Genomic DNA, 5,129 nt, shown 5'->3' with positions numbered 1-5,129 from the left:
TTCTCTTACTCAGTATTTTTGTCTTGTTTTCTAGTATAAATATCTAAACATTCTTTAAGCAAAACTATCTGCCAATGGGGTAAGAAAAATTATCTTAATTCAAAGCTAAATAAGATGATTTTTCTTGCCCCATTAGCAGATATTTTAGCTTGTTTAAGCAAAAACTAACAAAATTTGATAATTTTCTTAGAAAACAATACTTAATATCTTAAATCATTTTACTTGTCAAGTAAATGCATCTTGATTCAAGAATGTTTAGATATTTATACTAGAAAACAAGACAAAAATATTAAGTAAGAGGATACTTTTTGTAGTGTAATCTTAAATAAATTTACTTGAGAAGAATTAATACACTTAAAAACACACTTGATTTATGATACTTTTTACACGCTTAATTTACAACATGTGAAACAAACATCTATAAAGTAAAGGAGCTGTTGCAGTGCAAACCAGTGTGTTGTTATTGTACATTAACGCTGCTCGAAAAGGATCCGGTCTGTGATTATTGGTGAAAAGACAGTATTTGTGAGTGTTATTGGATGAAACAGGCCTGTAGCAGTGATCTGTGATTATTCCTCCTCTGTCTCCCTCTAGTGGTGTGTTCTTACTAGACAAACTGCTGGAGAAATAAGCAACATGTGATGCGGGAGGGAAAGAGGAAGATAGTCAACTTACACATGAAGAAACAGCAGTGTGACAGTAGAGAAATAATGTTGAGAATGATTGATAAAATCACTCAGAATGGGAAGAAAAATAGAGCAAAGAGAGAAAAAGGAGGAAACTCAGTGGATGTGAGCATCACAAGTAATGTGAGTTACGTAATCAGATTACTTTTTCCAAGTAACTAGTAAAGTAACATTACTTTTTAACTTAGAAGGAAATATCGGAGTTATTTTTCAAATAAGTAACTCGTTACTTTGTTTCCATGTGTTGAGTGACAGCTCTGGTGTTGCCATGGTGACAGAAATCAGGAGTAAGTGCAGAGCGTTGTGTGTGAACATGATCTTACTGTAGTTCTAGACTAAATATCAACATGTGTTTACTCATCTCACTGCACACAAACACATTCAGTGTTCCTCACAATCAATAAAAACAGTCAAATGCAAACTCTGAATATAAACCTGCAATAATTGTTAAATAACACAAATATCCTTTATTTAATCTCATTTTATTAACCAATGTCTTCGCTGCTGACCTTCGATGATCCAATTCAATCATACTAATAATCAAAAACCACTCTACACTCTTAAAAATAAAGGTTCACAGTGATGCCACAGAAGAACCATTTTTGCTTCCACAAAGAAGCATTCAGTCAAACCATCTCTTTCTTAGCTTTTTATAATCTGAAGAACCTTCTTTAGCCACAAAGAAGCTTTTGTGAAACAGAAAGGTTCTTCAGATGTTAAAGGTTCTTTATGGAACCATTTAGACAAAAAGGTTATTTTATGGCATCGTGAAGCAGCTTTATTTTTAAGAGTGTAGATAAACATAGCATTTGTGTTTCATTATTTTTTTCCTCTCCTGCATCCTATTCTTCATGCAATCCAGGATTATTTGTTTCACCTCTGGTGTGAAAGAGCTTTTACATTTGCCAAAAATAGAACTTTTTATATAATCAACAAACGAGCAAGCCCAGCACAAATGAAAAAAAGTAACGTAGTGCATTACTTTCCATAAAAAGTAACGCAATTAGTTACTTTTTTTAGGGAGTAATATAATTTTGTAACACATTACTTTTAAAAGTAACTTTTCTAACACTGGTGAAGACATCACTGGGATTCACAATAACAAAAATCACCACATTAGTGTGAAACGGCTTTTACATTTGCCAAAAATAGTATTTTTTATATTAAAAACAGACATGCAAGCACGAGCAAGATTTAAATAGTAACGCAAAAGTAACGGAGCACATTACTTTCCATAAAAAGTAACGCAATTAGTTACTTTTTTTAGGGAGTAATATAATTTTGTAACACATTACTTTTAAAAGTAACTTTTCTAACACTGGTGAAGACATCACTGGGATTCACAATAACAAAAATCACCACATTTACTATAAAGACATCACTGTAAATAATTCACAAGGGCACAAGCCTGTCCTGTGGAACATGAAGCTTTAATCTCCAGAGACGCTAATCCTGCTCTCTCTGCATGCGGATACTCACCAGAGGAACAGACATCAGGAGGACGCTCACTGAACACCGGACGAACAGCGACTGAGACTCGACCTGAACTCACAAACTCACAGGTGAAACTCATTTAGCATGATTTTTTGGGCTTATGCATGTTAATGTCATGATATTCTTAGAAGAACTTAGGAATGCAATAGTCAATGAGTATGGTATTTATTCAGTGCATGATATATATCAAAGTAACTACAGTATATTTGTATATAGTATATAGTTTTGCTTAAAACAAGCACAAATATCTGCCAGTGGGGTAAGAAAAATAATCTTAATTCAAACACTAAACAAGATTATTTTTCTTGTACAGTAAATGCATCTTGATTCGAGAATGTTTAGATATTTATACTAGAACACAAGACAGAAATACTAAGTAAGAGAATCATTGTTTGCAGTGCGTTCCTGCTTATTTCTCAGAAATAAAGGTACAAAAAGCTGTCACTGGGGTGATCACTTTTCAAAAAAGTACATCTTTGTACCTAAAGAGTCCATTTTGGTACCTTAAAGGTACATATTAGAATTTAAAGTGTACATATTAGAACCTAATAGGTATAAAAGTGTACCTTTTGATAAGTGACAGATTTTGTACCTTTGTTTCTGGGGTTGTGTAATATAATACCACCAGAGTTAAACTGTGATTTTATTGTGTAAAGACATGAAGCAAGCACAGTGATGGAGGAAATCATTGAGACAGCCATCAGTTATAGTTTTAGACACATATCACAGCACAGAATGACAGCAGCAACCAATCAGAATCCAGTGTTTCTGAGCGCTGTGATGTTTGTGTAGTGCGGCTGGTTCTGTTGAGATTACAGTAAGTCACTGATGGTGACTCTCAGTGACGCATGAAGAGCTGTTCCCTCATTACAGGGATTACAGCTCGTCCTCTTAACACTGACACTGTAAATGTGTTTCGTAACACATCAGGAGTGTGTCATTGCACGTGTGTGGCTGTTATTAGATGGTTTGTGCAGGTATTGAAGCATCTTTATACTGGAGAACTGAGACACATAAAGCTCCATATATACCACAAAAGTGCATTTCCGCCACAGCACAGAAGCACATTCACTGTATTTACACTGGAATCAGGGAATGATGCTTGAATGTCATATTGTTGCAGTCTTACATGCATCAGTTCAGCAGTGTGTGTGTGAGAGAGTGTGTGTGTGTGTGTTTGATATCTACCATTGAGAACCTTGGGTACAAATGCCAGCTTATTGTGCTGGTGTCTGGTAGTCTAGGTCATGTACACAGGCTGGTGATCCGTGGACTTTGCATTGGGGGGCTATCTAAAATAAGGGCTAAACAGTTGGCGAAGTACTGTTCAATCTCAGCAACTGTAGGAAGCATGTTTATTTGGAAAAGGCGATGTTTCCTGTACCCATAGAACTAAAAGTCCAGAGTTTTGTGACCTTAGGGAGCGTGATGGATTGTAGCGTGGTAGAAGACTAGTTAGGTACGCAGGAGCTAACCCATTAAGGGCCTTATAGGCAAGTAATAATATTTTGTAACTGATACGGAACTTAATAGGTAGCCAGTGCAGAGACTGTAACTGTGTGTGTGTGTGTGTGTGTGTGCAGTGTGATGTCCGCAGGTCCGCAGGACTCCAGTGTTGAGCAGCGTCGGCTGCAGAGGAGAGAACTCATGTCATATCAGGTATCAGACATTCATCACATGCATTAACCAGCTTCTCATAACTACGCTAATGTTCTTTAAAAGTTATATAAATGTTGGGACAAAACATTCTTAAAATATATTTTTATGGAACGTTCTTATAAACTTATTACTATATGATATATATTTTCATAATGTTGAGATCAACATTCTGATGTTATTTGCACTTGATGAACATTGTAAGAAATGCTTTTGTAACCTTTAAATAACGTTCTAAACGGACATTATAACATTCTTAAAAACAAATGTTCAAATAACACTTTATTATGGGTGAAAATAAAGCTAGTAGAACGCTGTAAGAATGTTTTTCAGAAACAATGTTTTTATAGCCTAAATTTGTTACTTGGGATGAGAGTGTATTATTATTTTTATGTTTAAGCATCTGAAACAATTTAATTCTACTTTTGCTTAATATTGCACACAGGCAAAAAAAAATTATTAATCTGTTTTATCAGCAACATGAACTTGTCTGTGGCTGTTCACTTTAATTAACATTTAAAGTGTTGGGGGATTTAAAGCGCTGTAATTAGTCTTTCGCTGTGTGAGTTTGTGTTTGCTGTCTGTTTGGTATCAAACTGCTGCTTGATTTACTGAATATCAAACACGTCAAAAAACACGGTCACACCTTGCCATTTTTGTTCAGGAACAGAAATTGTATTTTATTTATTTTTTTACATATCCCTGAAGTGGTAACAATAAAACGATGCGCTTCTTTTGGGGAACTTTTGGAACTTCTCTACAATCTACACTTCTGCAAACTGAAACATAAAGAATTTTATCATGTATTTGGGCCAGATTGCTGCCATCTGGTAAAATAAAATAGCAAAAATAACATGACTTCATGTCAGGTCAAAATCATGTTATGATAATAACGAATAAAGTGTTCTGTGCTCCAAGATTTGATCCACTCAGAAAAATGGCCTGAATGCTCATTTAAACACATTTGACTGTTACATAAGACAAAATACTAGAACTTACTTCACCTGTGCACATTGTAGTTTTCTGCCGAACACAGTGCTGTTATTCTTTAGAGAGCCACAAGGGAACGCCATTTATCAGTACATTTATAGCAGTTGCTTTCTTTTGTTGAACCCAGAAGATATTTTTAAAGGGGTCATAGGATGCTACATGCACTGTTACAAGTTGTTTGAACTGAAATGTGTGTTGGCAGTGTGTGTACACAACCACCCTATAATGATAAAAATCCACCCGGTGTTTTTAAAAAAAATCTGGTTAAATGTTTTCCCCTTTCTCAAATCGAGCCGATCTCCA

This window comes from Sinocyclocheilus rhinocerous, unplaced genomic scaffold, assembly GCF_001515625.1.
Source record: "Sinocyclocheilus rhinocerous isolate Xijiao unplaced genomic scaffold, SAMN03320098_v1.1 scaffold15, whole genome shotgun sequence".
Taxonomy (NCBI): Eukaryota; Metazoa; Chordata; class Actinopteri; order Cypriniformes; family Cyprinidae; genus Sinocyclocheilus; species Sinocyclocheilus rhinocerous.
The sequence above is the reverse complement of the archived record's forward strand: the minus strand, read 5'-3'. Positions refer to the sequence as shown.